The 18266-nt window shown below is 27.8% G+C and overlaps 1 long non-coding RNA gene across 1 annotated transcript in view; it reads left to right on the forward strand.

Annotated features, from left to right (window-relative positions):
* LOC123269409 overlaps nt 1-18266 on the forward strand; it is a 174485-nt gene that overhangs the window by 83382 nt on the left and 72837 nt on the right. The window contains exon 2 of the long non-coding RNA XR_006510402.1: nt 12018-12090. This is a non-coding gene — a long non-coding RNA (uncharacterized LOC123269409). The remainder of the gene's footprint in view (nt 1-12017; nt 12091-18266) is intronic.

Consider the following 18266-nt stretch of genomic DNA (forward strand, 5'->3'; position numbering starts at 1 on the left):
AAATGACAATGAGACCTTTTCCTTCTTGGCATAATACATTGATTCTTTATACGGAAAGTGTGCGTATATTGAAAAATCGTAAAGCTATCTTACAGGTACTCCAGCTAACAATATGTCAGTGTGTCGTGTAGAGTATCCTCGAAATTTGTGAATGAAATGAAATCCATACTACATAGAATACTACATGGGCACTCCAGTGTCTGGTGACTGGTGCATTATACCCACGTACACACTGTTACTTTGCACTTGTAAGTGGACACATCTGGTCAGTTAACTTTACTATGAACGACTCTTGAATGGACTCGCTATTTTTTCCTTTCCTTTATTTGGACGTTTTTTCACAGATCTTCCCTCCATGCTTCGGGTGAAATACCTTTTAGATATTTTTTCTCAGCTCAAATAAAAGTAGTGACCTTTCTTTTATATTAAGCGACGAGAGAGATCATTGTCCAGAGTCTTATGAGTTAGTCTTACTATGAAATAAGATGCACTCTACGGTGGTTTATGATAGGTCATTTTTAAGGAACTATCAAAGGGAGGTTAAAAAAACTCCTGGATTACATTCCGAGCCGTCAATGACTGTGTGCATAAATTGAAGTTAGCTTGCTGAGCTTATTCTTAAACTTATTCCTCCTCTATTATATTATATTGAATTTTGTACTTTTTTCGGAGTTTAGATAGTATATATCATCACAGAAATTTTTTAGAAGATTTTTTCACGTGACACGTGTTCAAATTGCCAGTAAACGGAGGCTTAGCTTGTCGGTTGCCGATGTCAATAGAGCGAAAAAGGACCCGACCTGAAAATAGGAAAATTACAAGTAAAGATCGAGGGATTCATTGTATAAGACACGTACCTGCTACAAGTTATCGATTTCATATTAACTGCACAAAGGTCTTCACAAGTCGCTTTTTGTTCAACCACAGTGTTTTTGCAAACAAGTTGTTCTTTGGTAATTAGCTTTCGCTCTTGGGATTTTTATTTCTTGTTCTTTTTTTAAGGAAACGTCAGAAAGCTAAATGAGAAGTAGGTTAATAGAGAAAGGTAAAATTTTGAAGTTCAACTTTTGATTTTTTGTCGCTTCAAAAGAAAAAGTTTAAAAACGTTCCGAGAAAAAACCGTTTTCTGAAAATGTTTTTGAAATTTTTGAGTATTTATACTTATAAGTATCCTCTATACGCAGAAATTTTTTTAAATAGTCCTTGCGGAACTAAATTTTGAAATATTAGCATTTAAAATTTGTATATCTCCCATGAAAAAAAAAAAATATGTGTCGAAATATATAAAAAATCTATAAAAAAATATGTATAGTAAATATATTTTTAATAACTAACTTTTGGCCAATTTTCATATATATTTTAAATATATCTTAGATATATTCAAAATATATCTTAAAATACATAAAAAATACCTAGCTAAAAATAAAAAAAAATATATTTTGAATATATTTAAAATATATATGAAAATCGGCCAAAAGTTAGTTATTAAAAACATATTTACTATACATAATTTATAAATATTTATATATTTTTTATAGATTTTTAATATATTTAAAATATATTTTTTATGTATTTCGACATATATTTTTTTTATATTTTTTTTTCATGGGGGATTTTACATACAAACCCTATGCTTACCGACGTTCAAGCGAACGTTTTATTAAATATCAATCGTACTTTTCTTAGGATTGTTTTAAAAAACTGAGAATCATTAATTAAAGATATAAGGTAAAAGACCCAGTTATTGACACTGAACTAGTTATTGACACTTGCAATTTTATTTTAATTAAATAAAATAAATCGACTCTAATAAATTAATAAATATAATTTTTGAATTATAAATGTTTAGAGAATTGATTTTTTGAGAACATTTTATTTCTTTAATTAGAATAAAATTGCAAGTGTCAATCAACTAGGCCAGTGTCAATAATTGGGTCTTTTACCTTAATAAGTATTTTTTATCATAAATAACATAAACGAGCGATATTCATTTTTTTATAAAAAATGTTTAAAGTTAGCAACTTTCGATATTTTACGTGAGTGGAAGTAAGTGAGCGATAATCTGTAAAGAGAGGCAGCACTAGTGCGTGAGAAAGAAACCAATACCCATAACCTATTGGTGTCTTTTTCTTGTCTATAAACGTTCTTAAATTAATTGATAAAAATTGGAAGTCAGACTTTTGATTTTTTCCAACTTAAAATTGAATTATTAATTATCGGAAATTTGTTGATAAATTAGATTTAAAATTTACGAGGTTTAATTACATGAAAAATTTGAGTTTATAATTAAAAGTTTTATTAATTAGGCTAATCGAATAAGCAACCGAGAAATTATGTGCTTGATAATTTAATTTTGATCGCGAAATACGATATTTATATTAATTAACTTAATTTGAATGCGAGCATGAGCATTTTAGGTAATTAATTGAGTAAATGGGAAACAGCGAATGATTTAAGTTAGTTAAAATTTAAGAGAGTTTTAGGAATGTATGAGAGTGAAAATTGAAAATAAACAAAATGGTTAAATGGACGAGTATCATAGAACGTATGTATGAATAAATATTTGTAAGAGCAAATCTAACGGGCTGGATTTAATGCAAACAAAACTTAATTATCGCGTTTAATCAAATGCACTTTAACTCCTGTCAATTTGTTTAAATAAAAATAAAACATTTATGCGGGACAGGAGTACTGTGAAGTTCATTGATCCCAAAAGCTCGACCAGACGAATTTATTCGACGTCCTTTGCACTCTGTCCTCTTTTAACTAAATATACATATATTATATAATCAATACCTATCTCTTCTGTATAAGCATGAAAACGCTACAGTGCAATATGTATAGTATGAATACATTTTAAATTCATAGTAGGTATGTAGGTGTATTTATATCATGAACGTTTGTGGGAGAAAATCATACGATTGATGCAGTTCCAATTGAAAAATAAATAAACAGATGAAACATAATTGAAATGAAATTCAGCTTGTGGGAAAATACCCAAAGTAAATTGTTTTCAAGATTAACTCTTTGATGAATTTTACAAATGTGTAAATTATTCTCTTTTGTTTGTATATTTATTTTCGTTTGTATTTATTCTTTTTATTTGTGTAGCAGGAGTTAGAAAATTACATTTTGACCAGGTTAATTTTCTACTGATGGAAATACTATAATTGAAATTTAAATAATTGTTTTATTTTGTGCATACTACACGGTATGTAGATTTTACAAATTGAATTTTTTTGATTAGATCTATTGATTATATCAAGTTATAGATGCCATAACATTGTTACCGGCAAAGGATACTATTGAAAAGGAATAAAAAGCGCAAAAAAATTTTTTTTGGAGAGTGACGTAAATATGATTTAAAAGTATATTGACAAAAAAAATTTTTTTTAATTTGAAATTTTTTATACTGACATGAAAAAAATTTTTTGTCAATATTGAAGTATTGGATCACAATTAAATCAATTCTGCAAAAAAAAAAAATTTTTTTATGATAATTATGGCGCCTATAACGCAATATTTTGCTGCAAGCTTGAAAAATAATGTTAATAATAATAATAATATCAAAAAATGTTAATAATTAAAGAATGACTTTGTATTTTGTTTACTGATGATATTTTTAACGATATAAGCTCATCCTAGAGTTACACTTATCGAGACCTTTCATTTGAATACCCACACGAATTTTTTATATATTTTATATATTTCACAAATATGAGAAATATCATATATATAAAATATATGAAAAAAATCGTGTGCGTACTTAAATAAAAGATCTCGATGAGGGTAACATCAGGATGAGCTTATATCTTGAAAAATGTCAATAACTGAGAAATGACGTTGTATTTTCTCCACTGATGATATTTTTAACTATGTAAGCTCATCTTGATGTTACACTTATCGCTTTTATTAAAAAACTTATGTGACGTCCTCATTGTTGTCGCTTTTCGTTGCTGTGGTAACCACTTTGGCAACGGTTACCATGGCAACGGTTTAATATTAATGGATAAAATTTGTAAAAATATTGATAAATTAAATTATCGATAATAAATATGTTGGCAAAAGCGTGCTCGATTTTCTTTTTTTAATTAAATTTTCCACATAATTATCAAAGTTTAACTATCTCTTAAAAAGCAAAGCCGACAATCGAGCAATAAGTCAAAAATTTAAAAGAACCAAAAATTAAAAACAAATTTTTGCACAAGTAAAATTCTAATTCTCATTCATGGAACCAGCATTCTTTTATTAACAAATTGCATGGAAATCGAAGCACATAATGTTCCCAGTGACATAATAATGATAATAATAATAAATAATAAATAATACAGTAAGAATTGTCACCGACGCAAATTTGTCGGCGGTTTTAAACTTTTGAAAAAGCATAAAAGCTAGGAATAAATTTTTCGTTGCACAAAATATGAGTTTGGTGCGACAATAGGCGAGAAAAAGATGAGAAAAAAAAAGCGAAGAAGCTCGACAGTGAGAATAGAATGTATAAATACACAAGTTAGAGTGGAACTGAGTGACCGTGAAACTGGAAAGACATCTGCTGTTCTTAAATTCGAGGTGAATTGTCGCAACTTCAATACTTCGATACTTCAATACGTCGACAAGACGAAGTAGCAGCTTAGTACTGGCTTTTATTGTTATTATTCTCTTTATTCAATGCATAACTATGTACATAACTTTTTACTCGTTTGCAAGCCCTCCTCTTTGACACTTCTTTAAATTTTCAGATATGGAAACTCGCACGTAATGTCGACTTGCCCAAGTATCTTCGAGTGCTATGGAGAATCGGTAAAACCCGCGAGAATATTATAAAGTGCCGCTAAAGATGACGCGTGTCGAATTATAGGGGTTTACTGTTCAAGGATATTTCTTATTCAATAAACATGTCCCCTATTTGTCCAAGACGACCGAACACCAAAGAATAAAGTACATATATATTATATAAATACTTCACTATTTTCATATATTATACAGTGTATTGAAGAGAAAACAGCTGCAACCGCATCAATAAATTTTGTGGTAAATCGTCTGTGTATTTATTCAATAAAAAACTGCAGTATAGAAATAAAATTTTTCAAATGACTAATTTGTCAAATTTAATAACCTCCTATTTCTCACTTATTTTGAAATATCCGTTTTATAGGGAGGCTGTAGTCACATATATTTTGCTTCATAATTAATAAATATATGGATAAATGATGCCGCGAAGTGCTTTTTTAATTAATTAATATTCAATTTTATGCATCATGATTGGATAAATTTATGATCTGTTAATAAATTTAATTAAAATCAACTTTAACAGTTTTTTTTATTACATTTATAAAATTTATTTATAATCTTGCTTATTGAATTTGTAAAATTATGACAAAATTAGTTTAAAAATTTTTTTGCTGTGAGTTTTGGCAATAATCTATATTATTAAGAGAATAAGAAAAATTTTGTGGCGAGTGTATTTATATGACAAAATGAGTTTTCATGGTTAAATTTGGTATCATTAGAAAGGTTTTGACTTGGAGTTATGCCTTTTCAAGGTTTCATATTATTCTCACCAATAGTCAATTTATGACGATAAGTATTTAGGCTACATTCGAAAATGCTCTATTTCTATAGAAACATAATTAAGAAATGACCTTGTATCTTGTGAAATATTGACATTTTCAAAGATATAAGCTCATCCCGATGTTACACTCATCAATACCTTTCATTTAAGTACCCACATCAATTTTTCATATCGGCGTTCTAATTAGCAAATTGTCTAACTCCATTTTAGAGAATCTTCTATTTGTACGAAAAAAACAATTAGTTCAAAATTTATTATCACTTTAAAAAACCATTTAATATCATTATTATCTAATAAAGATATAATATTTAGGTTTAAATCATTCAAATAATTTATAATTCGATTATGGCTACATCAAAATGTTAAAAAATCATCCTCTAAAAAATAAGGAGTTAGACAAATTGCTAATTAGACCATCGATATATTTATACCATCGATATATGTATGTATTAATTAGACCATCGATATATGTATGTATTATATATATGTGTATATGAAAAATATATCAAAAATGCATGTGAGTACTCATATAAAAGCTCTTGATGAGTGTAACATCGGGCTGAGCTTATATCTTTAAAAATGTCAATAGTTCACAATATATCTTTAAAGATGTCAATAATTGAGAAATGACCTTGTATTTTATGAAATATTGACATTTTGAATGATATAAGTTCATCCCGATGTTACACTCATCAAAACCTTTCATTTGAGTACCCACATCAATTTTTCATATATTTATATAAATATTATATATATGTATATATGAAAAATATATCAAAAATGCATGTGGGTACTCAAATGAAAGCTCTTGATGAGTGTAACATCAGGATGAGCTTATATCTTTAAAAACGTCAATATTCAAAGAAGTACAGTGCAATTGAACAAAAGTCATTATTTAATAAAACAAAATTTCATTTATTTATAGTTCACAAGTCACGGCAGTCACATAGTGACTGCAAGGTTGCTAGTAACGATTAATTTTTTTGTATAAAAAAATTTAAAAAGAAGATAAAAATAATTATTATGAATCGATTTTTAAAAATAAATTAGAAAATCATACTGATGTTACCAATAAATATTTACTCGAATAATTATACCCAAGTTTACATCTAAAGTAATGTAAGTTGACATACCATTAGCCACTTGAATGTCAAGTACTATAAGTGTCCAGTTGTACACTAGAGATTCATATTCCATTGAAGAATAAGTATTGAAGTATTGAAATGACCATGTATTTGAAGGAACATCTTGAGGGCCACCTGGCGACAGTCATTGAATATTGTACGAACGCACTTAAGTGAAAGACAAATTTGTTTTCGCGCCTATTGATTCCACTTCACCTGATGGCAATGTTCCTCAACTGGTGTCCTCTGGTCCTAATTTGTCAGATGCTGTAGCCTCTCAGCTGTACTGACAATAGTGGCCAGCTTGTACGGACTATTAGACTCGACAAGTTTATGTTGACTAATAATGTTAAAAGTATATACATATTTTCAGTTAAGTGTGTATAATAACAGATAATAGATAATAGTAAATGCAGCCTAGCCGAGTTTATGCTCATTGTAATCGGTGTGTAACGAATAGAGAATAATAAGAAAGGAAAAATAACAAGGATAGTATAGGAAAGAGGCTCAATGTAACACTGCAAGCCCGAGAAAATTATAATAGAGGATGGTCACGCTTGTTGAATAATTGTTAAAGAAAGGTTGACTTTGTATTTGGTTCTTTAGTCTCTACTTGAGCTCCAGTAACAATCTAAGGGAGTAACAGAGACGAAATTATCAAGGGACCACCGGACCTGCCGATACACACAAGAACACAAAACGTACCAGCAGAAACACCTGGTAGATACCAGATACCTGGCTGGTACTTCTAAGGCGTGATGCAACTGTTTCATCCCCTCGGGGGCTTGTCATGTTTTAAGATTCTCTGGACATCTATGGGTTTACTTTCCGACACTGGTAGCTCCATGCGTCCGACACTTTGCCTAAAGACCAATGAAAATATCTGACACGAGTCATCAATTATAAATTTCGTATTAATATTTTAGAGGTTTTTAAATTTATTTTGGATAATTACTGACAGTCATATTAAAATATTTTTTTTTTTCTTTGTAGTAATTTGTGTAATTATTAGTATGTGATCTTCTCCAACATGCAATTAAGGCGTTATACGCAGTTGCGAGGCTAAAAAAAAACAACATTTTTTTATGAATTTTTTATAGACACAGTTTTTATTTATCAATTACAAGTAATAGTTATTTAAATAGAATCTACTTTCAAGAATACAATAGCGCGTCAATCATATAAAAATACACGGAAAAAAGTAAACTGTAATATTCACTCGGATTCCGGTTAATTTTTATAGTTTCAAACAGTAAAGCGGACATCGGGGTGGCAAAATATAAATATTACAGAACTTGATGTAGAAAGTATAAAAGCCACAATTTATAATTTAATATCCAAAATAAGTGATTAGTAGCTGTCACTATAGTAAATAACGACTCTTTCATCTTAAAAAATTACAGTTTCAAACAGTAAAAATTGCCATTTCAATATATAGTCCATATTATGAGGAGAAGGGGAACTCAGATGAAAGAGAAGGGGGTCTCACTCTGGGAGAATTTAACATTTCAAACAGTAAAAATTATACTTTTAAAATATACATTTTACCAGTCCAAGTAAGTCAATAATTACAGTTTGATTTTTAGCGTTGCGTTAAAAATTTACCATTTTACTCTATAAATATTGACGTTGCTTGTATTAGAAATTTACTAACTTTATTTTATACTTTTTACATATCATAAGATCATATTTTAGGTACGAAATGATAAATATCAAAGTCTGAATTCTTAATTATTACAATTTAACATTTTAGACATTGACATAGCGAATATTACTGTTTTAAATAGTATTTTCTTCCATGTAAAGAGTAAATTGTAACGTTTAAATGGTAAATATTATCCCTAGTAGAAATAATCGAGTTTTCACTGGATATAAACCAGTAACTGGCCAGTGATATCGAGTAAAAACTTGAAATCGCGCCACCTACAACTAAGTCATAAACATTAGTTACACCGACAGTGTATCTTTACTAGTGTGTGTATGTTTGTTTATTTTTTTTGTTAACCTGTACGCATCATTATTGTAATTATTATTATTAAAAAACAGTATAAATCAATCAAAATTAGTGTTTATTAACGTGTAAATAATTTCCAGTATATATTTCAAAATGGATGCAGTGAAAAAAAATGACACAATATATAAATTGCGACTGTGGGCATTAAAAACAAATCTCCAATTCAAAATAATTATTTTCTTATTCTATTGTTAGATTTATTATTAGTCTATCAGACTAATGATGTTATCTATTTTATAATGTACACATAAATGAAACTTTTTTATATCATATCGTTTATTAAACATTATTTTGAATTTATTTGACAATTTGAATAACGCCTAATAACCTCAGAATTCGAAACTGACAGTTTCACTAAAGCCGCCATAATGTTTTGTTAGATCTCTAGTAAAACTGGCCAGTTACTAGACAGAAACTGGATATTACACTGGCCAGTTACTGGTTTAAGTCTAGTAAAACTGGCCAGTTACTGGCTAAAAACTTGATTTCATTTCTACTAGGGATAAAGTGAATAGTAAAATCACGATTTTACTGTTTGAAATGGTAATTTTTAGCAGTTGATCATTACTTATTATAAATCGACTGTTATTTATTACAGTTTACTTTTTTCCATGTATAAATGTGCACCACTCCTGTAGAAGATGTTCTAAATGACCACTGAAAAAAAAGCCGCTTGGCGGTGATCTCCATTTCGGCGGTTTGGATTATCGGAAATCAAAAAATATGGTGATTTATTTTTAAGGATAGATTAATGCAGGTATTGGACAAAGGAATAAGATTAAAAAAAATGATTACTATTTTTTTTTTAACAATTTGGAAAATTATTTTTTGACAAAAATGAAAAATTTTATACAAATAGACGCCAATTTGTCAAAAATCAAAATTTTTCTTAATCCTTCGTCCAATACCTGCATTAATCTATCCTTCAAAAGAATTTACCATATTTTTTGATTTCAGATAATCCAAACCGCCAAGCGCTTTTTTTGAGAGGTCGTTCGGAACATCTTCTACAGGAGCGGTGCACATTTATATTTTTACATGATTGACGCGCTGTTATATTCTTGAAAGTAGGCTCTATTTAAATAACCATAATTTATAATTGATAATTAAAAACTGTGTCTATAAAAAAATTCATAAAAAAATGTTGTTTTTTTAGCCTTGCAACTGCGTATAACCACTTAATGAATATATTGATAAAAAAATTAATAATTTGAAAGAAAAAATCTTGAACCAAGATTACCATTTTGAAGAATTTAATCTTTTTTAATAAAGCAGAAAAATTATTTGTTTAAAAAAAAATGTTATTTATTAGAACCAAGAAAATTCTTCGGAAGATTCAAGTTGGTTTGGAGAAGGAAGAAATTTTTTAGCGATAAGAAAATTTTACTTTAGTCAAGACAATTTTCGTTTTTTTTTTTTTTTTTATTTGAATGATAAAAATTAGTTTTCTAATGAAGAATTTTATAAATCTTATAAACAAAAAGATTTAAAAAAAAAAATATCAGTTTTCATTTATCCCAAAAAAACCGCAATTCTGTTTATTAATTTATTTTATCAAATAATTTCTACAAATAACACATAATTGAAAGAAAATAAATATTTGTTATTTATTATCAAAAAAACACTAATTGCTGGAAATATTTCACTCGTTAAAGCAAGCGCGCAGTTATTTTATTTGTCGTCGAGATTAATCCCCTGCAGAGTTAAGTCACTAGTGTGTACATCACTTCGAGAGACTTTTATTTGCCGTTGGAATGTCACTTTCTTGCTATACTCGTGAATCTTGATTTGCCAACATTTCTTCAACCCCACGGATGGGGTATGAAGTTCTTCTATTTATTTTTATATATCTATATTACATGTTTTCCCGTATTTTGTATTTGTTGAAGCTTTCATTGCAAAAGCTGCGCTGTTCTGGGTTATGTTTGATGCAGTAGCTTCCAGCTCCAGGCAACAACTCTAAAAAAATTCACTCTATATATCAAGTTTCTTGTTTTTTATTTTTTGCTTTTTAAATTTAACTTTTTGTTAAAATAACACGCTAATTAACTAGTATGAAATCAGCAAATACTCATTTAATTTTATTGTTCAAATAAAATTCATTTCATTAGATTATTTTTATTTTTATTTTTTTTGCAACTCATTAGAGATAATTTTATAAAAAATAAACGATAATTGAGGGTAATAATAATTTTATATTGCATTCTTGCGATCAAATAATCGGTTGAATTTTTTAGCTGCAAGCTATCTCTATAAAATATTGAACATCAAGATCGCTTATCATTTTTTATAAAATAAAAACAATGAGACGCTTAGATGTTATGAAATTCCGTAAAAATTCCTACTAGTCCAGACTTATGGGTCATACTTTATCGTTTATAGATTATAGATATCTACGATGAAGTCGGAAATAAAAATTTATATATATATGTACGAAGTTAAAGATGAAGATGAATTTAAAGAATAAAAAACTCTGCCGTTAAATCTTACACGTGCAGCAATTGAATTCACTATTCTATCGAAGAGACGTGAGAAAGTTTTATTCTTCTTTTATAGACGTGATAGAAAAACGATCGAATTAAAATAGCTGAGAAATTGGTATTGCGTTTGGCAATAAATGAAGCTATCAACTATTTATTATTGCTCTTAATTTTATTTTATAAATTTATATTAACTAAATAGGATTTAAAATTATTAATTAAGTGTAATGTGTCTGCATAATATATTGTGAAAGTAAAAATAGAAATATTATTAGAAAGCCATTTTATATACGGAGATTACTTTCCGATAATGTCAAAAGAGGGCGTAAGTAAAAGGACAACCCTCGGATACTCGGAAGCTTTGAGCTATAATGTATTTAATGTAATATTTATATGATTTTACACTAATTGCAATGATCTTATCTTGAAACATTTCTCATTAGCTGATGGTATATAAAAAAAATTGGCAAAACCTCTTTTGGCATTAACAAAACCCGACGTTTTAAAATATCGTGTCCCACTTCTGCAGCAAATCTCACTGCACTTAATTTCCGTGTAATATCCGTCGCATATGCATTCTCTGTAATAGATAACCGTCTTCATTTGATAATCTCCGCCTGTTATACCCAAAAGTTGGAATTTATGTATCATTTTTTTTTAGTTTTTTAGGAAATAGTCATATTTATCATAGGAATCTTTTATAATATGTTAGAAGTTTAAATAACTTAAGTTGTTAATTTAAAAGTTATGTCTTTTTTATCTCTTGTACTTTTATTGGATTGTTATGAAAATCAAAGTGATTGACAAAATTTTTTTGATTTTTTTAGGAATTTTTATGGATATAAATAGTACAACTTTATATCAAGCCGAAACTTCGTTACTACAAAGAATTATCAAATGGTAAGTAATCAAAATTAAATTTCAAAAATTTAATTTAGAAAAATTCACTGATAGAAAGGTTTATCAATATTTAATAATTATTTTTAACATTAGATGATTTAATAAAAACTAGCTATCTTGCAGTCACTATGTTAATGTCAGTAAATATTATTATTATTATTATTAATTTTCAAAAATTAAAGTTTTGCTTTACTAAATAATGACTTTTGTTAAGTTGTACTGTACTTTCTTAAATATTGACGTTTTTAAAGATATAAGCTCATCCCGATGTTACACTCATCAAGAGCTTTCATTTGAGTACCCACATGCATTTTGATATATTTTTCATATATACATATATATATATATATATATATATATATATATATATATATATATATATATATATATAAATATATAAAAAATTGATGTGGGTACTCAAATGAAAGGTCTTGGTGAATATAACATCGGAACGAGCTTATATCTTTAAAAATGTCAATAGTTCACGAGATACAGGGTCATTTCTTAATTATGTACACTGATAGAAGGATTTATTTGTATTAAAAAAATATTTGTTAATAGTTAACAAATCATTTATTAGAGACCATTTTTTAGTATCAAACAAATATTTCTTAGTATTTAAAATGATTTGTTTGTATTTAATAAATCAGATATTCATTTATTAAATATTAATAAATCTTTTTAAATACTAAGAAATATTTGTTAAAGACTAAAAAGTGGTCTCTAATAAATGATTTGTTAAATATTAACAAATATTTTTAACTATAAACAAATCCTTCTATCAGTGTATCTAGAGATAAAGCATTTTCGAATGCAGCCTAAATACTTATCATCATAGATTGAATATTGGGGAGAATAATATGAAATCTTGAAAAGGCACAAATTCAAGTCAAGATCTTTGCAATGACACTAAATTTCACTAAAAAAAACCGATTTTATCATATAAATACATTGGCCACAAAATTTTGCTCATTCTCTTAATAATATAGATTTATTAACATTTAAAAATTATGCATTCATAGATAATAAATTTTTATATTTATTTATTTATGGTTTAGAATATTTTAAAAATTTAGAATAATAATAATAAACTTTAGAATTCAAAGTATGAAACGAATACATCAATATAAATTTGAAGTGTATTTGAAAATAAAAATGAAATGAAAGATACTTGGCATGTCATTGTGGGATTGTTAGAGGATAAAATTGAAGGGCAAACATATTATATCATCCATAGATGCAGAGATATATATTATATATATTACATATTACATTATATTATATGTATGTATAAGTGTATATGTGACGAGGCGTTTCTGTTGACAGAATATCGAGGGTGAAACATCTGGACCCACGTGTGTTGTTATACGAATCTCAAATACCAGAAGCCTGTTATGCTTGTTGTGTGTTGTATGTATCCTTGATATCTGCCCTACGCTGTTGTGTACAACCGTCTATGATCTCCCAGCTCCCTGCTGGATGTTATAATTAGTTACGCTAACTCTCACCCCCTCGAGAATCGTCATCCTCTTCAAGTTCTATCGTTAATTCGTTCTAATGAAAATACATTTCAACTTTACACTCGTTAATATTTTCGTTAATCTCACTTCTATGGATTTTATTTTGACACTTTGATTTTGATCGGGTTCACTTATTACCTCCTCCCACATGCCCATAAATGTTTTCTAAATTTCACGGGTTTATCCAAATAAAAAGGGGTGTAAAACAATTTTTTTTTTAATTAAAAATTTTTAAAATATTAAAAATAATGTTTAAAAATTTTCTTCAAAGAAAAAATTTTTATTTTATAAAAAAATTTTTTAATTAAAAATTTTAGAAATAAAAAACAATATTAAATATTTTTCGGTAAAAATACAAATTAAAAGAAAAATTCAAGATGATTTAAATCTTGAAAATATTTATTAAAAATAAAAATTTTAATAATAAGAATTTTTAAACTCTTATAAAATTTTTTGATAAAATTTTTGTTCAATAAAAATGTTTACAATATCAAACAAAAAATATTTTTCTAAAACAACAAAACAAAAAAAAAATTTTATCATAGGGGACTTTGACTTGAGCATAGTATTTCACAAATGATAGAGAAAATATTCACTAAAAAATTCTGTTCCCTCTGTGTACTGATTTAAGTCTGGAATTTATTCCTGTTTTGCCTGGATAACATCGACATTTTTCACTTTTGTTAAAGTGATATTCAAATAAAACAGTAGAAAAAAAATGTGCCTGGGAATTATAAAAACTAAAAAAGGAAAAAAAAAAATAACATCAATATCAATACCAATATCAATGATAATTTCACCTTCCAGACCAGGACGTGACATATTGAGTGTCGTGGCTCATGACATCTATACTTACCAGTGGGACGTAAATAAGCAAAATAGTTATATAGTTATAGAATAATTTAACCGGAGAAATGAGACAGTGATAGGGTCATGAACCCCTTTGACCTAAGAGACTGACTCTGACTCGGTATCTCCGCTTTCGCACCACTTTTATATATTTACACTCGCGCAAACTCTCTCGAGCAAGCTCTTTCCGCATTAAATGTATATATAAGTAATTTGAGCACCCGATTTTAGCTCATATCGCATCTCGTATCTCATGAATACTTGAGTTATCATTATTTTAATTGACACTTTGAATATTTATCAGGGGAAATTAACACTAAAATAATATCCTTTGGATTTTGACACTTGCTAAATTTATTTTCATCTTTAGCTTCAGAATCATTTCCAAATAAAATCCAGAGTTCTTTTCAATTATATTTCAAGAATAAGTTGTTTGACGTTGTGACGGGTGATGTCTGTTTCGGATATATATTAATCAAATTCAAATTTACATCGTCATGTTATTTTAAAAATGCGATCGATCCACGGGGTTCCTATTGTATCGTATATATTATTGAACAATCGCCGCGAGTACCAAATACCAGATATAGACGCGTGTGGTCTTATAATTTAATTATATTTGCTGAGTGATGATTTTACCACCCAACATATATATAGACATATTATATGCAGTCATGTATACAGCCTATATATGAGCCGAAAAGTGTAATTTAGGAATGATTTTGCGGTTTTTATTGTTTGTGTTCTGAAGAATTGACTCTAAAATTCTATTTTAATTGACATTTTTATTATAAGATGGACTTGAAAGTCACGGTAGTATTTATTTAGGGCACGGGCGGGTAAAACGGAAATAGGGCACATCAGGGTATCTTTAATTTTTCTTCTTTAATATTACCTTTCAGTCTTGATGTTTTTATTAGTTAATATTGAGTATTTTTGATCAATTTGTGTTCAAAAAATGTTTTTTTAATCATAAATTATTCTCATAAGATATTTACAAATTTATATCATTATTATAAATTATATCAGTGTGTAATTTTTTATTCAGTATGTAAAATTTTAATCATCTTTGATCAAGTAGAAAAAAATTTTTGAATAGATTAAAATTAACTTGAACCCAGAAAAATTTCTCACTTCAAGAATTTTTCTTCATGATTTAAGAGAATAAAGCTCTTCAAAATTTTTTTAGTTCGAGAATTTTTCTCTTGAATCAATTTTTTTTTTTCACTGCAAAATCGACAAACTTTTTAAAAATAATTTTGTGGCTGAAATAAATCAATTTTCAACGTTCTAGAGACTACTCTGCCTGTAATCGATCTAATTACACTACTCTGCCTGTAATCTGTACTAATAAATGGAAAGTCGGTTTTTTTGTCCGGTTATTCTGCGAAAACTACTGAACCGATAGGAATAATACTTATACCGAAACCTATATTTTTTTGACTTAAAAATAATGAATTTTTATTGTAACTAAATTTATTCTATTCGATTTTCATTTGTTTAAAATAAATTTTTTAATTTTATTAGTTATGTTTATACACTAAGCAGATTTCTTCACTTATAAGACCTGCAATTTCTTTAACTGAAACTTTCAATGCTCATTACAAATTTTTTTTTTCATAGCAATTATTATTCATTTTTGTAAGAAAGACACGGGAATGTTATAATGATTGCACATTGAAAGTTACAATGAATATTAGCTAGAATAATTACACCGATAAAAGATACTTGCCAATTCGATAGAATTGGGAATCTGTGCAAGTCAAAACAATGCTCTAATTAAATTTTAAGTCTAGATCTAAAAATGCAATTCTATAAAGCGCCCACACTGATAGAAGGATTTGTTTATAGTTAAAAATATTTATTAATATTTAACAAATCATTTATTAGAGACCACTTTTTAGTCCTTAACAAATATTTCTTAGTATTTAAAAAGATTTATTAATCTATACTTCTATACTAATATTATAAAGAGGAAAGATTTGATTGTTTGTTTGTTTGTTTGTTTGCGTTGAATAGGCTCCAAAACTACTGAACCGATTTGAAAAATTCTTTCACTGTTGGAAAGCTACACTATCCCCGGGTGATATAGGCTATGTTATATTTTCAAATTTTTGTTAAATACCCGTGCGAAGCCGGGTTGAACTGCTAGTATTTAATAAATGAATATCAGATTTATTAAATACAAAAAAATCATTTTAAATACTAAGAAATATTTGTTTAATACTAAAAAGTGGTCTCTAATAAATTATTTTTTGACTATTAACAAATATTTTTTAATACAAATAAATCCTTCTATCAGTGCAGCGGGCCGGGCGAGTAACAGGTATAGAGTTAGCAATAAATTAATCAATGGTATTAAGACAAATTCATTTGTTTATTATTATATTGAGCGTGGGAGGTTTTTTCTACCTTTAAATTTACCAATTCTTCACGATATAATTGCAAGAACTTGAGTCAAAATTTTTTTGAACTTTCAGCGAGCTTAACAATAAATTCTACATCTTTTTCGTAAAAATATATTCTTTCTACTCTGTACACTGAAAAAAAAATTCTTAACTGGAGTATAAAATTTTCTAGGCTCAAGAAATTATTAAGAAAGATTCAAAATTTCTTGAATGAAATCAAAGTTTCTTGAGCCAAAAAATTTTTTCTTGCTCCAAAATAACTTTCGTTTTCTTTAAAATTTTCTTGGCGCAAGAAATTTTTTTTTTAGTTTAGGTTAATGCGCTTCAAAATGCAAATTTCAATTGCTAAGTACTTTTTTTTTGTGAACCTTCCCCTATTGCAAATTACAATAAGTATTAATTTAAAAATTTTATCACAATCACCCATATAAATATAGTGAGTGTCATTGATACATAATGATTTAGTGATACACATATATATATAGGCTCGGTTTTATTATAATTCGATGGCATTCAATTAGGGATGAAGGGTGACGGTGTAACTGCATGTATATAATTGTCCGGACAGATAAATGATGTGAATGTGTGACGTGAAGCAGTAGGCAGTATGAAATAGAGGGTGGTTGAAGAGCTCGGTATTTGTTTTGGGTAAACGTGGCTACCCCTGGGCCGCTCGCTTCCAAACGAGCAAACGACCAATGACATCCACCAATGATTTGGCATACATTCATGCATGCGGGGACGCATACCGAGGATAATGTCATGCAGGTGTACTTAGTGTGACAATAGGACTCGGCTAATTGACCATGAATTGGATCATATATTCCTAAATTTAATTTCGTTTACATAATTAATCTTTTTTAATCATTTATATATTATGAAATTTTGAAGTATTCTTGCCTAATTTTCATGGTAATTAAAATTGCTGCTATTTATTGAAATAAAATTTAATTTAAACGTTTTACTGATTATAAAACACACGAACTGATCATAATTTTAATTATCTTTCTATCTATCTATCTATCTATATATCTATCTATCTTAAATTAAAATAAATAATTATTAAAATAAATAAGTATTGTTATTTTTTTTTTGTTACAAATATAATGAAAAATTTAATCCTCTTAAAAATTTTTTCCCATAAAATTTTTACCTCTGGTAAAAACTAAAAAGTTTTAATCATCCCCGTAAAACCCAACAAATGAAATTCGTCATAAAGTATTATCTTTTTTAATTATCGACAATTTGGCGCTCTGCACACAGCAATCGTAATTACAATGCGAAGTGAGCGTAATTGAATATATTCACTCAACAAATCGCTAGGCTAATTAAAAAATCCATAACGCATGCAATGTAGTCGCCGGAAAATTATAAAATAAAAGATTCACTGTTTCTTGTT

Source organism: Cotesia glomerata, linkage group LG7 (assembly GCF_020080835.1).
Source record: "Cotesia glomerata isolate CgM1 linkage group LG7, MPM_Cglom_v2.3, whole genome shotgun sequence".
NCBI classification, from domain to species: domain Eukaryota; kingdom Metazoa; phylum Arthropoda; class Insecta; order Hymenoptera; family Braconidae; genus Cotesia; species Cotesia glomerata.